Below are 21634 nucleotides of genomic sequence, written 5' to 3'. Positions count from 1 at the left end.
CCGGCGTCATCGCTGCTGCCTGTGCCCGATGGGCTCCACTCCCTCCCCTCGTCATGGAAATGGGAGCCCCTGATTTCCATGGCTATCCAGGTTAATCTACACCTCTTGTTAATCTGCACGTCACTGAATTTTGAGTCGTCACTAGATTTGAGTTCTGCTCTTATTACTCTACCTCGTCACTAGATATGATTTGTGGGACGTCAACAGATTGGATGAAGGAACATAGTAATAGAAACAAAATATCAAGAAATGAAGATCATTTGTCTTTGTTCCTGTTTTGATCAGTCACTTTCATGCAGAGTAACACTTGGATAATCATTCCTTTTATACATATGTGGCTGGCAGCAATAATTTTATTTAGCTCATTGTTTCAATCATCCATGACTGGTAATATCCATTTGAGTTCTAAGTTTAGTATGCAAATGAAATGCAGTCCACATGATTGTTGAACTTGGATCAATTTACTATCGACATCTGATTTCTAAGAGAGGAGAAATGATTTATTGGGCAAGCATGCTTGCATTCTCCAATTAAAGTAAAGAGTCATATTGCAGTTTGCTTGTCACTAAGATTTGCCCAATGTCTTATCCTTTTTGGGCCTCTTTACCTATGTGATATCTTTTAATGTGTAGTCATGAGATATTGTAAATCCATATGTATCATCTATTTATTTGATCTGCTACTGCTAGTGCTCTCTGGAATTTGATATGCTGATCAAGTGCAAGCAATGTGGTCTACAGGTACCAGCAGGGATATATAGGCTAAAGCTCCATATTGCTGGGATCCGTGGCCAGGTTAATATAGAATCTTTAACTCTAATCGAAGTCCTATTGCGGCGAGGGGCTTCTTCGGCCGGTGGCAGCGCGGGGCCATGGCCCTTGGCGAGCATCGACGACGGCTGTAGAGTGAGGGACTCAGGACAAGCTAGGGTTCGAGATGCAAACATATCCTGGGCGGTTGGCTTCGGTCATGGGCCTGTTGCCCAAGGCCCAGTATGACAATGCCGATGGATAGTTGGATCTAATTTTCAGTTTTTGCCGACTGATCATTCGACGCTATAAGTAAATATTTGTACCGACTCATACTCGGTCGGGAAATATTGAAATACCGACAGATTGTTGGTTAGAACTTTTTACCGACCGATGGTTCATCGGTATTTATCTACTTATAGCAACTGATGTCTGATGGGATATTGGGGCTATGGTATAGTGTATTTTAATTAAGTCTACAACATTAATTCCACTGTTATAATTGAACCAGTTCGTGCTAGTATCAGTAATTTCCATCACAAATATCCCTCTGATTAATATTTGTCAATGTGAATTTCTGCTAGTTTCAGTAGTTTCCATCACAAATACAAATATTGTCCTCTAATTAATATTTGACAATGTGCTCTTTTCATGTTAGGATGAAATAGAACAAGGGACAAACAGTGAGAAGAGATTGGAAATTTGAAGGCAAATGCTGGAATATTTGATGTTTTTGTTTCTAGTGTTGCTTTTGATGCAAGATGAATGTAACTTGCATGTAAATTTTGAGGTGCTTCTCAATGTAAATCATACGATATTGTATTTGATTTGATGCTTTGGTAAATGGTCTTACAGTTTTGGTATATAGGGCTGTAATGACTATTCTAATAAAAGGGTTGAAATTAGGCCCAATTTGATGGCCCACTCTGAATTGGGCCCATCCACTTGTGGGCTGTGCTGCTGATGTCACTTGCCACATCACATGCGATTGCCACGTCACTTTCGACATCATTGCCATGTCAGCAGCCATGTCATCATTACTATCCACGTCATCGTCAAGTCAACAGCCACGTCATCCTTCATGTCACCATTGTGTGACATGACAATTAAATCTGTGACGAAAATTATACTGTTCGTGACGTTAATTTTCGTCATAGAAAACAGGCTTGGGTTGGGCTTCGGGGGCTCGGGGATATTCCATGACGGTTTTAAAACGTCATGGATCAAACAATCTATGATGAAAATTTAAGGAACGTCACGAGGTGTGATCTGTGATGCTCAATACATGACGTTATTTGAGATCGTCATAGATACTGTTTTATGATGGTTTTTAAGTGATCTGTGATGAAATTCAATCGTCATGGATCAACAGAATTTTTGTAGTGATATAGTCGATACACTAGTCCATACAATATATAGTCCATACACTACTCCATACACTAGTCGAAGTGCAAACTTGCATATAGTCCAAAGCTCATGCTACTCACAGGGCAGACGACGGCGATGGCGGCACCGACCACGGCGGAGGCTGCGAGTAGCGCTGCGTGAAAGCCATCCACACTACTGCGGCGTTCTGCTGAGGCGACATTTCTTGATTGACTGGCCCATCATTGGACGCCGCCGACTGAGGCTGCACATAATTATTGAAGATATTATGTGTGTTAGCCACCACAATGATGATTAAGCTTGCCAGCTCAATTATTGTATCATGATCACATACATCTCTAGTTTGAACTATATTTTGTTACACAATTGCTCTAGAACGATTGGACCTGCTCAAACACAACCCAAAGGACATTCCCGCAAAAACCCAAGTTCCAGCACAAGCAGCTCCTATACAAGAAAAAAAACTGCAAAGCCCTGCCACGACTGCTGGAAGCAGCATACTGAGACCACGGAAGTAGAGCCACTGCTGTTTCTAAGCGCCAGTCGGCATCACCAAAAACCGCACTTCACCACCGCCCGCGAACTTCGCCGCACTTTTCTTAAGCTGTGGTAGTTATTAGTTCAAAGCTACATCATATTGAGCAGAATGCCCAATAATGCCTATCTTTGTTACTTAAGCTATGTTATCCCAAAGTAATCAATGCAACTCACTAAGATTTAATTTAGTCTTTAGCTCTATGTCATGCTAATTACTAAGTCTGTAGCTCTAAGTCTTTAGCTATAAGTCATGCTAGAGTTTGCTATCATTCGAATTGCTATCATTCGAATTTCTAAATCACTATGGTAAATGAAACTAGAAGAATGTGAAGTCACTCACAGGAGTAGGAGTAGCTCCACGATAAGGAAGAGGAGACAGAGTGAATGGAGGCGGCAAAAGACCCATCATCGAGCCCATAGTCTGCATGTACTGAAGAGCCTGATCCAGCTTCTAGCGGTCGGCCTCCTGTGCTTGTTGAAACTCTCGTTGTATCATCTCCCGCTCGGCCTGCCACTTCGCCTCCTGCTCCTCCTGCTGTGCTTGGAACTCAACTTGCATTTGGGCCTACAATATGTTATTAAATGGTTAGAATTCAAAACAAACATCTTTAACAATCAAGGAAAAACGAATGAAATAGAAATAACCTTCAGTTCCGCTAGCTGCATCTCTGTAGTGCTTGGCCGTGGGCGTATGGCCGGGCTTGAGCTGGTGCTCCTAGCTCAAATCTACGCGAGTGGGAGTACTGGCCGTGTCGATTACGCTGTCGCCGATCCAGTACCGGCCATACTTCTTACCTGCTCCCACCCTCATGACAATTTCTCCATCAATGGGCCCCGTGCTCGGATCGAACTCCGTCCCATGGACCTCCGTTGCCATCGAGTTGTATTGAATGAGGCGGCTATGGGCCACTACTAGAGAATTGGTCATCGCAAACAGGCTATTACCGCCGGTTCAACACGAACTGGCGGTGATGTGGTATGACCGCCGGGTCCAGACCAAGTGGCCGTAGTGGCCGTTGGAACCGGCAATGATGCTTCCTATCACCGCCGGTTCGTGGTACGAACCGTTGGTGATGGCCTGCGAGCGCATCACCGCCGGTTTGTATTACGAACCGGCGGTGATATGAAACATCACCAACGGTTCGTATTACGAACCGACGGTGATCTGTCTTCCTATCTCCTCAGATTTTTTTCGTGCGTCCTTATCCTATCTCCCCACCGATGCCCCTCAGAACCTTCTTCTCTTCTCATCCCCATCTCCAACCCCCTGCCCCCCTTCTCCTTCCCGTCCCCGTATATATCTGAACACCAGGGGTATTATTGTTTCGGTTTCATTGTTGTTGTCACATCATTTTTTTGTGCTAGTGTAGAGCAAAGATATTGTACCATTCATGAGAGAACGATAACATGCTATATTCACACACTAGATATGTATATACATTAGGTTCAGAAATCGAACCGATCAGCATCAAATTGATAGAATAAGCTACCACAATTGCTTTCACACATGCTTACATACACTTCACAATCAGGTTCACACATGCATATGTTAGATAGATATCTCCATTACGTATATTAGATAGATATGCTCCCCCGTTCCTAAATATAGATCGTTTTAACTTTTCTAGATTCATATATTTTGCTATATATATCTAGACATAAGTTATATCTAGATACTTAATAAATCACTATGAATCTAAAAAAGCCAAAACGACCTACATTTTGGAACAGAGGGAGTATATACTAGTCACCCCCGAGTTGTGGGTGTGCTACCTGCATCATCCATATGTGGGAGCCTTTAGCTAGCTAGCAGCTAGCTTGGGTAAGAAATATATAGGCAGTGCGAGCGAGTAGAATAGAGAGAGGACGAGACCCAGAGTTGGTGACCAGTAATAACGATGGCGCGTGGACATCAAGATTAAACAAATTAAATGAAATCTTCATTGAAAAACAGAAAATGCAAGACAGTGACTTTTTGCTTTTGGTTTGTTTCACGAATACCATAAAACAAAATTATCAGGTGCAAGATGCAAAATAATTCATGGTTGCTGGACGCACGGGGCCATAATTTGAAGGATGTTTATTTGTTGTGTAGGATCCAGGGGAGCGGTGTACGAACATTGGTATGTATATGAATCCAAACATTACTATATGGTCTTGTCACATCTCTAAATATAGCGAAAAATAAAATGAAGCGTCTCTATTTTTTACATCAAGTATATGTAACATACCCTCACACTCAGTTATGGTGAAGCAAGATTGAATTCTTAACACACACGCACACACACACACGCGCGCACACACACACACACACACACACACACACTAGCCTTTGCCTGTGCTAGCACCCTGGTTGATCTTCTTGTCACATCTATGGAGCGTATAATGTCACGGCACCAAGCATACACATTACTATAGCTTATACTATGGTCCACATTTCTGAAATGAGACTAATTATGTCCCCTGAGATTATGAGCAGTTTGTATTCTTTTGGACCATCAAGCGTTATGTAACAAAGAAAAATTAGGTCGGCTTGACTATGGCTGCATTTATGTATAGCTCCCAATTTATTGGACAGAACATGTCTGTGCTGCCCACCGGGTTCATGATTCGACCAATAATGAAATTGATTCGGCACTTAACCGGCGAGGAGACTGATCTTTTTTAAGTGAAGGACTGCACAAAACATGCTTTTGCACTGCCAGATTAAGTCAAATTTCCAACAGTTCCTACAATGCAAACCACATTGGCGTGATTGTAAAAGGAAATGTTTACTGTATAGTACCAACGATTAGACAAAATGGCCACATTATATTGGCTGGTACCGATGCAGGCTTGGCACTTAGTTGTTACAGCATATACTCTGTCGTATCGTATGCTATGTTTGATAAATTAGTAATCTCAAATATATCATGTTTATTTGGAAAGATATTACACAACAAATGCAAGCTCTTCAAAGCAGTACAACAACTACAAGCTTGTGGTGCTTTTGAGCAGTAAAAACTGAACATTAGCATTTTGGTCAATATTACAGTTTTATCTGGCTCCGAATTTGTGAATCACCACAAATAAAATAGTTTGTCATCTCATTTGCCTGGTTGTCTGCAAAAAAAAATCTATACATTCACAAGTGTGTTGTCCGGGAATACATAACAATGAGCTCACTAGTACAGAATCTACCTTTTGTCCCGGTTCCTTAGGCCCTTTGGTCCCGGTTTTGGAACCGGGACTACTAGTCTGGGACTAAAGACTCGGAACTTTAGTCCCGGGTGTGGGAACCGGGACCAAAGGGTAAGTATAATGCAAAAAAAAATTATTCTGCACCCACTAGGATTCGAACCCATGACCTTTGACCTCGCGTAAAAAGTCCTTGCCAACCCACCTACAAAGCACTTTGTGGGTTTGGATGTGATGCTTTCCTTTTAAAGTAACCTGTAAAGAATGCTTTAGTCCTGGTTGGAACCACGAATCGGGACTAAAGACCCTTTTGGTCCGGGTTGGAATCACCAACGGGGACCAAAGGGTCATCCTTTAGTCCCGGTTGGTGTTACCACCCGGGACTAAAAGTCCAGGACCTTTGGTCCTGGTTGGAGTCACCAACTGGGATCAAATGTCCTTGCAACCCCCTAGCCACTGGACCCGGGACTAAAGAGGGCTTTAGTCCCGAGTCTAATTGTGATTGGGACAAATGTGAGGGATCAAAGGCATGTTCTGTTGTAGTTGCTGAGATATAAGGCATTTATTTGAGAAAAAAAAGGTCCATAACATATAATTCATTTCTAAAATTGCTTCCACGCAAGGACTTCAAATAGACCATGAATTCACTGCTAACGAGTAGCCAACGTTGTTTCATACTAGTAAGAGATAATAAAAAATCCCACCCCATTATTTTGGGAATTCTATTATTGGACATTATCTCCTGAGCAAAGGGAGACAAAGAATCGATCAAATGCAGATATACATCATGTTACGTATCATGAAGTATTTCGTACGGAAGATTGCCGTCACACGAATGTTCATGCATCACCGGTGCGCGCCAACGGTGTTCTGAGAGCCGCATATGGAATGTTCATTGAATAATAGCAAGGGACACTCTGCACTCGATTTCCTGGTGCCTTTCGTACCTACAGTTATATTAGTATGGGTAAGATTTTTGATGGAAAGTCGTTGAAATGCACGCCGACCTATAATGGGAGTGAGCCATGGAGCTACGGAAGTTATATTTTTATATCGAGGGTTAGCACTAACTAAATTTAATGGGCTGGCGTGGAGTAGCTGTGCTGGGAGGACAATGATCGTACTGCCAGGAGATCAAAATGTACATGATGCATGATAATTAATTGATAGGATTCTCCGCGTCTCAATCCTATAAGTTATAGAATGAAGTACTGGATGACTAGTCACCCGCAAGCTGTGGCTACTTGCATCATCCATATGTGGGTGCTTTAGCTAGCTTGGGTAAGAAATATACAGGCAGTGCGAGTAGAAGAGAGAGGACAAGAGCGAGACCCAGCAGATTTGGAGTGAAGGGGTGACCAGTAATAATGATGATGGTGCCTGGACATCAAGATTGGCCAAATTAAATGAAATCTTAATTGGAAACAAATAATGCAAGCTAGTGTTATGACTAGTCACTCCCAAGCTGTGGCTACTTGCATCATCCATATGTGGGAGCTTTAGCTAGCTTGGGTAAGAAATATACAGGCAGTGCGAGTAGAAGAGAGAGGACGAGAGCGAGACCCAGCAGATTTGGAGTGAAGGGGTGACCAGTAATAATGATGACGGTGCCTGGACATCAAAATTGGCCAAATTAAATGAAATCTTAATTGAAAACAAATAATGCAAGCTAGTGTTTTTTTGCATTTATTTGGTCCATTTCATGCATATCATAAAACGAAATTATCAGGTGCAAGATGAAATAATTCATGGTTGATAGACGCGCAGGACCTTAATCTAAATGATGTTTAATTTGTTGTGTAGCATCCATGGTGAGCGGTTGTAACATCCAAAACTTAAATTTTGTTTGAATTCAAAATAATTTTCAAATGATGTTTGTGCTTGAAAAAACAAAACTTTCTTCTCCTTCCTCTCCTTCTCTTTCTGTCCCAGCCCACCTTTCTCTCCTCTCTTTTCTTTCCCTGCGCAGCCCAGTCGGCCCAGATCCCCCTCTCCCACCGCGCTGGCCTGCCCACCCCATCTCTCTCTCTCTCTCTCTCTCTCTCTCTATATATATATATATATATATATATATATATATATATATATATGATCACTTTCTGAAATAAGACTAATTCTGTATCCCCTGAGATTATGTGAAGGACAATCTTGATGTTGCTAGGAATGACACAATGACGCATTTTGAACACTCCTAACGCCTTCTAATCCCGTCCTCATTTCATGGAAGGCGACTTCAGCCATTCATGGAATGGAGTTTATATTGTTCTGGACTATCAAGCGTAATGCATGTGACAAAAGAAAAATTCGGTTGGTTTGACTACGGCTGCTTTTATGTACTCCCAATTTATTGGACACAACATGCCTGCTGCCCCGGCGGTTCATGATTCGACTCATAATTGTGAAGGAGCCTGGTCTTTTTGAAGTGAAGGACTGCACAAAAGTACAAAATTAAACATGTTTTTGCACTGCTAGTTCAGTCTAATTTTTCCAACAACTCGTGCGTACACACCATATTGCTTTAAGATTCATGGCTTGATTGTAATAGGAATTAATGACATAGTACTGTAGGTACCAAACGATTAGAAATGGCCACGCTCGTTGGTACCAATGCAAGGCTGGGTTGTTAATTACAGCATATACTATGGCGTATGCTATGTTTAATAAATTAGTAATCTCCAATATATATATATCATGTTTAATTTGGGAAGATATTACACAAGAATGCAATGCAAACTCTTGTTAGCAGTACAGCAACAAGTTTCAGGTGCTTTTCAATAGAAACTGGACATATAACATTTTCATCAATATTACCGTTTTATCTGGCTCCGAATTTATGAATCACCCAAATCAAAATAGTTTAGTTTTTCATGAGAAAATTACTCCTCATTACAGTATTGCCAGGTGGCCTGCAAAAAATATAATCTGGTTGAGAGACAACACACTTGCGAATGTCCAGAGAAAGCAAGTCAAGGAGCCATTTAGATCTTATTTGCACATTTTTTATTTGTTTGTAAATCATTTACATATTTTCTGGTTATTTTTTTTATCATTAGAATCGTATGTACAGTGTCATTCTCACATGAGCATGCATGTTACGCATCATTAATTAAGGTTTACATGTAATTGTAAGCCGTAGCGCAAGCAGGCACACGAATGTTCATGAAATTACAATCAATTACCTATGGTGGATTGGTGGTTCGACAGCAGCAGATGGATGAAAACGGAAGTGGAGATGGGAACGTCGTCATATGGTGTGACAACAGCAGTAAGTAGATCAAGTAATGAAATATGGAAGAATATGCAAGCTGCACCTGATTTAATTTCCTGGTGCCTTCCATACCTATACGAACTATGCTCCACATGAGATTAGCATGCATGCGCAAGGTTTTTGATGGACACAGGAGATATGCATGATGCATGAGGATGTATATATAACGGGAGCCATGCATGAAGCAACGGATATTTATGTATCGAGGGTGAGCACTGAATTTAACAGGTTGGCGTGTTTCCAATTCCAGGAGATCAAAATGTACACTTTAGCTACAGGACAATAATCCCAGGGAGGAAAATTTCAGTATTTCTAGCTTCAAGACGTTCTTCAGTCGTATGTATATATCGCCTAAAAATGACTTTCGATATTTTGTAGTTTGCACGCACGATCAGTTCAGACATGTTGCAAGCAAAGGACTTCGAAGAAGTTGGAGCGCCAACAAGAGCGATCCCAAAAATACAAGCATATCGCAGGCGAAGAAGATACAAAAGTTGGAGCCCCAAGTCCGCAACGCCGACAGATCCCCTCTAGTACGTCACAACTTCTACAGTTTCTTGTCAGCCCAGAGTCATGGTTAGTCCATGGAACTTTCCTGACACCTTCCATATATACCTACAGGAGACTGGTATCTATAAGGGTGTTTTATAGTCAGGATCATCAATATGAGGTATGGACGTAACATATATTCATCATAGAAGCAACGGAGCAAGACATATATATGCAGGTCTGAGAAGTGAAACTGAAATGATATGCAGATAGCCCCGAGTCCCCAAACTTGTTTCGAGATTTCACCTAGGTCCCTAAACTCTCAAATCGTCCACCCACCCTAAACTCTCAGATCATTCACCTAGGTCCATAAACTCTCAAATCGTCCACGTTAGCAAAACCACATTGCATTGAAATGGTCAATGGGAGTAATTTGTCCTGTTTTTAGGGTGCGGTTGTTTGATCTTTGAGGTAGGGGGATTTTTCAAACTCGGTCACATGTTAAGAGGGGCAAAACGGACTTTACTCACAAAGGAATGTCGTTCAAGATGGAGTTGAGGGTGGGATGCAACACGTGAAAAAAATTGCCTCTCAATCATAACTAGATATTAAATACTGGAGTATCCTTACGAATTTTCGACAAACTGGAAAATTACCTTTGACCACCCAGGAGGTTAAATAATTTATCCGGTTTCAATAGTTGGATGGCACCGTTATCCGGTTTGTAGTTGACGGGAAGGTGTAAATTGGACTTTTCCTTTTTTTCTAAATTCTACTATTGTTAGTAGGCCCCACAACAAGTCTGCATAGCCGGAATTCTTTAAATTTCCCTCAATTGTTAGTTGTTTCCCTCAATTGTTAGTTGCACTCACCGTTACAGGAAGGCTGATATGTCTCAGTTGAGAATTTTGAATAGTCTCGGTTTCCCAATCGGGACCGCCAGGCCAGGAACCGGGACCAGTGACCAACCAAAGGGGTTGCGAGGCCCGACGTGGTAGGCAATCCATTTGGTCCCGGTTGGTATTACCAACCGGTTAGTGTACTCACTATTTTACTATATGAAAGCTCAACAGCTCTTCTTATCTTCGGTCTATGTTTGACCTTATTCAGCTCTTTTTTTTCAACTTCGAGATGCAACTGTGACTCGTGATGAAGCTGATTCAATGATGCCTCCAAATCCTATCTGCATACCCCCGTCATTACAAGGGAACATGTCTGCTCTAGCGAGTAGTAAGAACTGATGCAGGGTAACTTCTCAGTACCTTAAGCAGCACCAAAAGCTAAAAAGACAAAAGAAAAGAAGCTCGCCGGCCTTCTGTTCCGTTAGACCCTATCAAGACTGCACGAGATCCAAGCAAGGCACTATATTTTGAACTAGATACCTTGGATAAGACATGAGCCAACTATTTATAAGGAGAAACGACAATCACGGTAGATGGATTGCTTGATGACCTTGAATGACCCTGTATGAGCGAGCTAAATCAGTTTGTATTTTTATGATAAATAAATGCAACAAGTGCGTGGCACCTAGAAATAGGAATTATATTAGAGCTGGTTGGTGGCCTGAAGTATAGTGCTCAAATAATCACGGTAGACGGCATTGTCCAGCATGGAGATGGGTCTTTGGCGAAAACCATGCACGGCTTCTGTTTGTGCTAACAATGGGGACACCTCCAGGAGGCGTCATCTTGAAGTTCTATCCGTGCTGCTGCCTGCTGGGGCCGCTAGCTTCATTCTTGGTGTTTTCTGCATTTCACCATTCTTTTGTTTGCAGGGTGGTTGCTGCTGTGGTTTGTTTTGGGCTGGCCGTTTGTGCGGCGGTGGTGGAATTTTACTTCTTTGTTCGTTTAGGGCGGCGGTGGTCGTTTTCTCTTAAGTTTGTGGTGCCAGTGCCACTGCCTGAGTGGTATGCTTATAACTCCGCACTTCGGAGCTTCTTTCGTAGTTCTTTTCCTCTTAATAAAATACGTGTTAAGGGAAGTTCGCTAAAAAACATAACTCTAAATTTTACAAAGTCCAGCCGGATAAGTTGTCTTCTTATCTAAGCAGTACAAAAACGAATATGTATATGCCTGTAATCATAATTTTTTTTTGACAGTTCAACGGGAAAAACTCTTCCCCACCTGATTCATTGCATTGGAGAACAATTACAGAATTGTATCTCGGCGATTACATTGCTGAGTGGTGGGAGTTAAGGAAGAGGATAAACAGAGAACTCTAGGGGCTACATATTGGAAAACAACGTCTAGTGGTAGAATAGTACCCTGCCTGTAATCATAATCACCGACTGAACCTATTCAATCGCAGAGTCAAACATGCTTGAAACTGCTGGAGAAAATCTGGAGGACTCAGACGAATATTTTATCCAATCACGGCAGCAGCATCTCCCTTCTCGGGTCAACATGCTAGCTTGACCAGAGCTGGGCGAGATCTCGCGGCAACTCATCACGCTCGCGCGGCATCTTCTGCACATATCCGAGATCTCTCGGCGTCGGTTCTTCTCCGTCGCCGTCGACCGAGATGCCCGTCACCGTCGAGGACAGGGGCGGCGCCGCCACGCTGATGGTCGCGTCCCTCTTCCTCCTGGGCACCTGGCCGGCTCTCCTGACGCTGCTGGAGCGCAGAGGCCGGCTGCCCCAGCACACCTACCTCGACTACTCCGTCACCAACCTCCTCGCCGCCGTCCTCCTCGCCGTCGCGTTTGGGCAGCCTGGGGAGAGCAGGCCTGGCTTGCCAAGCTTCTTCACTCAGCTCAGCCAGGTCAGTCTTCGTATGTTTTCAGCTTCTGAAGTCACTGCTATTTCAGCTGGCGGAACCTGAATGTTTCGAGATCGAGGGTGACCGTGTCAGATGAAGAGTGCTTTCTGATCCAGAAGCATTCAAATTTTTATTTCTGGGTCATCTTCAGAAAAATCTTTCTTTGATTCGAAATGTGATGCTGGCAGATGCAGGATAATTGGCCTTCAGCCCTAATGGCAATGGCTGGCGGCCTTTTTCTCAGTCTTGGAAATCTTGTCTCGCAGTACGCGTGGGCGTTTGCCGGTCTGTCAGTGACAAACATCATCTGCTCAAGCATGACGGTAGTCATAGGTAGGCATCTCTGAATCTTTTGTCAGTGTGAAACTCAGCAGGCTCTTGACAACTTCTGATCTGAGCAGTTTAGAGTTCACTCATCTGCAGGGACAACAATCAACTACTTCCTTGATGGCCGCATAAATCGAGCCGAGATACTCTTCCCCGGCGTCGTGTGCTTCCTCATTGCGGTGTTCCTTGGCGCGGCCGTCCATTCTTCCAATGCCAAGGATGATGAACAGAAGCGTCTCCTTGGTATCAAGAATATCTAAACATTTGCAGGAAGAATGCAGACATCGAGCTCAGCAGTGACGTTTCTGACGAAGGTAGCATTTGATCGTTTGGAAGCTCAACTTACTTGGTTCAATCATGCAGAGGTTAAGAAGAAACCTGGTTCAATTTTCAGCAAAGTTGCTTCCTGATCCTGAAGAACCAATGGACGGCCATGAAGAAGAGTACAGCGCTTCCAATGAACCGAAACCGGGCACTGCAGAGTTCATCATTCAGGTCGAGGGGAGACGGTCCATCAAGGTTGCTCTCTTCTAGAAAAAGAAAAAAAAACTGAACCCTGCATCCATGCAGCATCATGCCTGACAGTGTGAAATCCCAATTCAGGTATTTGGATCCCACAGGCTGATAGGGCTCAGCCTGGTTTTCCTCGCCGGAGCCTGCTTCTCCCTCTTCTCGCCGGCGATCAACCTGGCCACCAACAACCAGTGGCACGCCCTGAGGAAGGGTGTCCCACACCTGGTGGTCTACACCGCCTTCTTCTACTTCTCGGTGTCATGTTTCGCGCTCGGGGTGTGCCTCAATGTCTGGTTCTTGTACCACACAATGGCCGGTGTGCCGGCATCAACTGTCGGAGCATATGCCAGGGACTGGAAGGGCAGGCATTGGGCCTTACTGGCAGGACTCCTGTGTGGGTTTGGGAACGGGTTTCAGTTCATGGGCGGCCAGGCTGCTGGGTATGCAGCTGCTGATGCAGTCCAGGTATTTTACCCATTCAGAGCTTCAGTCACTCGTTCATATTTATCTCATCAAACTTCTGATTCAACATTTGGTCTTCCAGGCGTTGCCACTTGTAAGCACATTCTGGGGCCTCATCCTCTTTGGGGAATACCGACTGTCATCAAGGAAGACATACCTGTTGCTTTCCGCTGTTGATGTTCGTTGTTGATGTTCGTCGTCGCGGTCGCTGTTCTCATTGCTTCAGCAGGGCATAGGAAGGCATTTGATACCAATGCTAAATTCATTGTAACGAGTTTGCACAGCACATCCCTTGATTTCAGAAACTTCAACATATCAAGCATCTATTATTGATTTTAACATAAAGATTTGAACAACACAAGTATAACTCCGTTCAAGTGCCTCCATGAACAAACCAAAAAAACGTATGAATATTCCAGTGTTCCAGTGTCTCAATGAACTACACAAAACATAGAAAAGAAAGAGGGCAGCTCTAAAGGAGCAGATGCTAGAGGAATCTTCCAAGGCTTCAGAGTATCCCAAATTGCTTCTCTAGCCTGCGGATCAGCTGCCAATTTTCATCAGTCATCTCATCCTGCAGCAAAACAAATTCACATGCGTTAGATGTATACATCAAAGAGTAGAAGAGTTGTACAAGCTTACTGATAGCACCAGTACTAGCAACATACCTGATAATACTCTTCCAGCACATCAATAGATTTCCTAGAGATTTGGCTGAGCAGCTCGTTGTCGGCATTAAAATGGCGTCCATACAATCGGGACCTCTCCTGAGGGTTCTCCCCAATTATCTGGCAGTGGAGATGAAATTTGTTAGCATTTTTGTTTCGAGTTTTCACTTGTCATAACTACAAAATTGTATTGAATGCTCGTACCTTTATCGACACTACTCCTTTCTTGGCAGAATCAATCGGCTTTCCATTGGATGTTTCCATGGAAGATATCCTCCCAAGGCTATGAACCACGTCTGCATCTCTATCCTTGCTTGGAACAGAGACACAAATTGGGGTTCCCACCTGAAATACAAGTATTCACACATTAACTGGTAGTAATCAATTTTGCAAATTCATCATTAAGAATAAACATACTCAGAACAAAGGGCTCATCAAAGTACCTTGACAACGCCTTCCAAAACTTCAACATCACAAACAATTGGATCTTTTTTATGGTAGACATGGTTTGGCAGAACCTTAAGGGTGCATGGGAACACTGCCTCAGCTGCATATTGCTTCTTCTTCTCTTCCTTCAGTTTCTTAATGTGATCAGTAAAGCTGTCAACAAGCTTGTATACCGTATGAGCCATAAAAATCTTCACCCCTGACTCAGCTGCAAGGTCAAAAGCCTCAGGCATTACTTTGACATCAAAGGCCAAGATGGCTGCATACTCTTCTTTCCTCTTCAGCATAGCAGTCGCTTTCAGGACATCCTGCTTGTGCACTGGGCCTAAGTTGCAACCACCAACAGGAATGTCCAAAGAAAGGGTCTTCAAATGCTCAATAATGGCTTCCAAGGTTCCAAGACTAGATGCTTGCACATAGACACCCTCCTTGCAAGTTTTGATCCTACTTATTTCTTCTATTGCTGTTCCATCATTACCCTCACCCCTTTCATCCTCATTGAACAGGCTGTTGGCATTACTGATTTCTTGCACTGCAGCGGCTTCAGCTTGTTCCAGATCATCCCCAGGTTTCACCACAATGAGAGCAGTGCCTGCTATAGCATGTCGCAGTCCCTAAAAAAGATAAAAGAGTAAAATGCACTAGGGGTCCTTAAACTAGTTGACCTGTTCTGTTTAGGTCCATGAACTTCGAAATTGCATTTTTAGGTCCATGATCTATTCAAGTGTGTCAATTGAGATCCAAAACGCCTCTGTCAGCGTTGACCGCCTACGTGGACCGCCACGTCGGATCTAACGTGGACAACATATTTGCACATTGACCCTCCCGAGCCGAGCCTTCCTCAATTCTCCCCGTCCTTTCATCTCCTCCTCTGCTCCCGCACCGTGCGGCCGCCGCAGCCCTGTTGCTCGGCTCCTGCCTGGCCGCTGCTCGGCTCCCTCCCCGCGCATTGGCCATGGGCGCTCCTGCTCCCTCCCTGCGCCGGCCATGGGCGCGCCCCTCCTCCCTCCCTCCTCCGGCCTCAGCTCCGCGGCGCCGTGGCCTCTCCCCTCCTCCCTCGCCGCGCCGCCCTGGTCCTCCTCCTCCCTCGCCGCGGAGGCCCGTGGCGCGGAGGGCGCCCCGCCGCCGGCCGATCCGGCGCGGCGCGGCGTGCCCCCCTCCCCCGGCGGCGCGACCGAGCTCGGCCGTCGTCTCTGGCCGCCGGCCATGGCGACGGCGCCCTCCCCCTCCTCTCCCTCCCGCGCGAGCTCACGGGGGGCAGAGCAGGGCGCCGCCCGCGGCCCCTGCTCTCCGTGGTCAGCAGGGCCGGGCACGCGCGCGGCGAGCCCCTTCCCTTCTCCGCAAGAGCAAATCGAGCCGCGCCGCCCCTCCCCGGCTCGCTGCCCCCCCCTCCCCACCACTAGCTGGCCCGCGCGCTGGCACCGGCGGCGCGAGGAGGTGCGGAGGATGGCGGCGTCAAAGGAGGCGGCGGCGGCCTCCCTCTGCTCTCGCGGCGGCCACGGCCCCTGCTCGTGTCCGGGGCGCGCGCGAGGCGAGAAGGTGGAGGCGACTGGGCGGAGCGCCGCGGATCCCCGGCCCTCCCCTGACAACCTCGGGCGCGGCGGAGTAGTGCGGACGGCCCGCGGGTGGCTCGCCCACGCGCGACGGAGGCAGGGCGACCCGGGCCCCCTCTCCTACTCCATGGCAGGCCCGCTCGAGCTCGGCCGGAGCGGCGCGCAGGGCGTGGAGGAGCGGGAGCGGTTCGCGGGCGGCGCAGGCCTGCAGTAGGGAGCGGCGCGCGCAAGAAGCTAGGGAGGCGTGCGCGAATCTAGGCGGGCCAGCGCGGGATCGGCGGCGCGCGGGAGGCCGGTGCAGGCTCGCGGGCTTGTGGGGGGCGCGCGTCCAGGCAGCGGCAGCACAGAGCAGCGGCTCCGGCTGCTCTTCCTCCCCTGCGCTTTCGCTCGCCCTCGCATGCGGTGAACCCCGCCATAGCCACACTCGGCTCCGGCCGCCGCCGCCATGGCCCCGCGCGAGCTGCAGGGGGGCGGCGACAGATGGAGCAGGGTATGGGGCGGAGCCGGCGCAGGGGAGGAGAGGAGGGAGAGGCCGCCGCCGCTCCATCTCGCCAACACCGCAACTCCGTCCGCCCATGGAGCCACGGAGGGCTGCGCCAGGCTCCGTCGGCGACCCTCCCCTGCTCCCTCGGCGACGAGTGCGGACGGCTGAGCGCGGCGGGGAGGAGAGGGGGTGTTTTGCATATATGCCCCGCTCTCGCAACAGGCCCAGTCCATGTTAGATCCGACTTGGCGGTCCACGTAGGCGGTCAATACTGGTCAAAGACGTTTTGGACCTCAATTGACACACTTAAATAGATCGTGGACCTAAAAATGCACTTTCGAAGTTCATGGACCTAAACAGAACAGGTCAACTAGTTTAAGGACCCTCAGTGCATTTTACTCAAGATAAAATAAGCAAACGAGTACTTTGGAAATTGGAGTTTTTCATAAATAAATGATAATAAAAATTAGAACTACTCGCACTGCAATTTTTACCCCTTGGGCAGCTTTAAGCTCCTCGTGATGCTTATATACTCCCTGATTGAGAAGTCACAGGGATATGCTAGTCAGAACACCCGAAAGAATTATTCTTGATTCAGTGCAAAAACATTAAAGTCATGTTTCCTCATCCACCCAATTAAAATTCTAAGGCACATACAATAAAACATAGTTTTACTTTAAGTAACTAGGAATATTGAATATGCCAGCAAGGACTACTTAAAAACTCACACCTTTCATTCACAAACTTTACAAAGTTCAAATTAGGATACAGGGAAAAGCATGAATGGAAACATAGAATTCCAGATATTTGGAATCAAGTTGTGGTTTCAAACTCAGCAGTCGGTGATAACTATTCAACCACACGAAGAACGGAATCAACTTATCCAAAAAATTCCGTTATAATTAGTGATCATGTATTCATGGTAGTTAACTTACATTATATTTTTTGAGGCCCTTTTGTTGTTTCTGTCGTGATTTTTTTTTATCGATGTATCTATGAAGTTTCAGGTTTAGGTGATGCAAATGTGTATGTCTCAGCTGCACACCAGCCTACTTAAACTACTCCCAATCAAAGAAACATAAAAACACCGATGTCTGAAAGATCTTGTAAAATTACTCCAAACAAATAAACAAACAGAATACCAGTTACAGATAGCTTGTATACACGGCTGATGAGCCAGAAATAAAGGAAGTGCAAATGTCCACAAGTTCTTCAAATCAAAGTTCTTAAAAAACTATTTAACCTTGTTGCGAATGACAGGGGAAAACTAATCTGTTTTAACATCAAGATATTAATCTGATGCAAGAATGAAACATGCATGAATGTGGAATATGCAAATATGCATTAGCTAAATGTTGTGCCAACAAAGTTGTATCCTGAAGGGGTTCGCAGATGGTTATATGTCAAAAGAAAAAAATCTGAGATGTAATACCTGATCCAGCAATGATACAAACTATATCCATGATAAAAAATGAACAATGGTAACACATTGTCTCAGAGTCCTTCTAAAACATAGGATTAAAATGAGGCATCCTGACATTTGGAAGTACGAATTTATAGTAGAACAGCATTAGCAGCAAGCACAAACATGACTATTGAGTGCATATGTACCTAGATTCTAGAGTCCGTAAATTAGACTAAATTGTATATGCTAACTGTTACTGGACAAGTATTAATGCTGATGTCCAGAAGGTTTTGTAAATCTTTGCAACAAGGTACAGACTGATATTCTAGTTCTCGATAATACATAAACAGTTGATAAGATAATAATATACAAAATATTACAACCATAGCTTTTTAAAAAAATTATTACACCCATGTATGTTACTATGTGCTGCTAACTACACCCAAAAAGATATGCAGGAACAAAACAAAATGATTTCATTATTCACTCACCTTAGCTTTCAGTTCTTTCATGGGATAAGGTGTCAACAAATATCTTATGTTGGTTGTGACAGGCCCCTGCAGATGAAAATGAAAAGGTTCTGAAATCAGATGAGGCAACATTCAAGGCTGCATTTTGAATTTTTAACAATAAAGAAGAACATACCTGTTTGGTGCAAACAACTATTTGATCACCTTTACGAAGTGCACCATTAATCAGCACTACATCAATAGTAGTTCCGAAATCTTTGTCTTCATTGACCTCCAGCACAGTACACTGACAGAAATAAACATATATGGCAACAAAATCACATTTACATCGCCTTGCAATGAATAATGATCTATGTAACAAAATCAGTTGCTGAAGTGTGATTTAAATTTTAATACAAACTCTCAAAAAATAGAAAGATGTCCATACTCATAATGCCAATCAAAAGGAAAGTTGACAGAGTAATGGCTCAAGAAACAAACCTCTACATTATTGGCATATGTCAGTCTTTCCATCATTATTTCTGGCACCCACCGCACCAGCAGCAGCAGAAGGTCTGGAATGCCTTCAGCACTGGAGGATATTAGGGTACAAGTTAGACAGAAATAAAATTATAGAAATATATTGAAATAACCTAAATAAAACAATTGAGCACAGAATATAGCTAACAGACCTTACAGCGCTAGTTGGGACAATATTCACCACTCCTTTCATCCTCTTGTTTTCATAATACAGGGCGGCGTTGAAGCCATTTTCCTTAAGTTGTGTTACAACCTGTTAAATTAACAAAATTATGAAAAAAAGATCAAATCAATTGATCAGTGGTAGCAAATCAATGCACAGGATGACATGTACATACCTCAGTTACCCTCCATTTGAATTCGCTTTGGACATCTTCAGATTGGCTCTTGAGCGCTTTTGCTATTGGTGCATTGGGACAAGTCTTCCACCTATACAGCCGATCAACCTTGTTCAAGGCAACAATAAACCTCACGTTGCGGTGTTTCAAAAGATCAAGGGACTCAATGGTCTGCTTCTCCAGCCCACGCGTAATATCAACAACCACTACAGCAATGTCACACAAACTTGATCCCCTCAAGCGCATGTTACTGAATGACTGGTGGCCAGGGGTGTCAATTACAAGCAAACCAGGAACCTTGATTGTGGCCTCAGCTTTCAGGGAGGACCTCTCCCTGATATTCTCAACTGGTAAGTAGGTTGCACCAATCTGCTGTGTGATTCCCCCAGCCTCTCCACCCTGAACATTGCTTCGCCGGATGCAATCAAGCAGCTTTGTTTTTCCAGCATCCACGTGCCCAAGGATACAACATATTGGTGCTCGAAGCTCCCTATCAATGCCATTGCTTGAACCATCATCCTGAAGGATAGAGACCACATCTTCCCCCATATCATCAGATAAACTCATCGAGTCAGCAATCGGAGCAGCAGAGTACACATGTTTTCCTCTGTTCGCTCATCTTCCTCTTCTCCAAAAGGGGGAGAATCACCACACAACTGAGCATCAAATTCGCCAAAGCTCTTATTCTCCCAAGCATCATCGTCGTCGATTCCACTGCTATCTTCTGATAATGGTTGGGTAATCTGTTCCTTGCTCAATTCCAGCACATCAACAACTACTCCATCAGTATCTTCCAGGGAAGCATTGCTCTGCATGTCCTCCAATTGCTTCTCAATTACATGAGTTTCTCCCAAATTAGTTCCAGATTGATGCTTGGGCTGTGATTTTGACTTTCTCGACTCATACACGGGCCTTCTGTGCCTACCCTCACCGCTGGCGGCATCAGGGACGGCGATGCCGAGCCGCCTTCGCGCATCCTCCATCCGGCGCTTCTCCTCCCGCTCGGCCCGCTTCCGCGCCTCCTCCTGCCTCTTGCGCCGCCTCTCCTCCTCCCGCGCCCTCCTCTCCTCCTCGGCGCGCCTCTCCGCCTCCTCCCTGGCCCTGCGCTCCTCCTCGGCGCGCCTTGCCTCCTCCTCCCGGCGCCCCTCCTCCGCGCGCCGCTCCTCCTCGCGCGCGCGCGCCAGGTGCTCTTGGATCATCCGGACGTGCTGCCTCGGCGCCGGCCTCGCGCCACTAGCCGCCGCCTGCTTCTTCCGGCCTCCGCCAGCGCCAGCGGCGCCGCGGGACCCCGCCGTGGGCGTCCTCGACGACATCGGGGCGGAGACGGGTGCGGTGCCGGCGGTCCAGGTTGGCGAGGGGGCGGACGCACATACGGCGGCGGGGAAACACGTTACAAAGGTTTAGGACTAGGGTCTATACCTTTAAATTCGTCATATATTGTGTACAATAGTGACGCTTCATTAAAATGTCATAAAATTTTCGTCATAGATCACCATATTTTTTGTAGTTTATGCAACTCTGCATTTGGACTTTGGTATTGTATCGACTATTGTATGGAGTTGTATCGACTATTGTATGGAGTTGTATCGACTATTGTATGGATTTGTATCGAATATTATCTGGATTTGTATCGCCGTATATATGAACTGTATAAGCATTGTATATTTGATTGTGGTCATATATACGCCATTAATAAAAAAATAGCCTGAAAGACACCTTTGCCGTGTGCCAGGGCCAGGGCACACGGCAAAGGTGCCATTGTTTGCCGTGTGCCAGGCCGTTACGGCACACGGCAAATGCCCTTTTCAATGGGGTTTCGAGCACTGCACTTTATTTTGCCGTGGGCAAAGAAAAGCACTCGGCAAAGTGTTTGCCGTGTGCCCGAAATGTAGCACACGGCAAATAAACTCTTGTCGGCCGTTGTATGCCGTGCGCTGTTTGCCGTGTGCCCCTGGCACACGGCAAACATGCACAGTCCCGTAGAGTTTCTCGTACCGGAGTATGTAGTGTAGCCAACATGGCATTACGCTTCGCTGGAGCAACTTCAGATGTTGCAACTTGTAGCCTACATACTCACCCTATGAT

General features: G+C 45.4%; 2 pseudogenes; one reads left to right on the top strand and one right to left on the bottom strand.

Annotated features, from left to right (window-relative positions):
* Positions 1–11688: 11688 nt before the first annotated feature.
* On the top strand, positions 11689–14068 carry LOC120694133 (annotated as a pseudogene).
* LOC120694131 lies at positions 13962–20923 on the bottom strand (annotated as a pseudogene).
* Positions 20924–21634: the final 711 nt, after the last annotated feature.

Source organism: Panicum virgatum, unplaced genomic scaffold, assembly GCF_016808335.1.
Source record: "Panicum virgatum strain AP13 unplaced genomic scaffold, P.virgatum_v5 scaffold_3456, whole genome shotgun sequence".
Lineage (NCBI taxonomy): Eukaryota > Viridiplantae > Streptophyta > Magnoliopsida > Poales > Poaceae > Panicum > Panicum virgatum.
The sequence above is the reverse complement of the archived record's forward strand: the minus strand, read 5'-3'. Positions and strand labels throughout refer to the sequence as shown.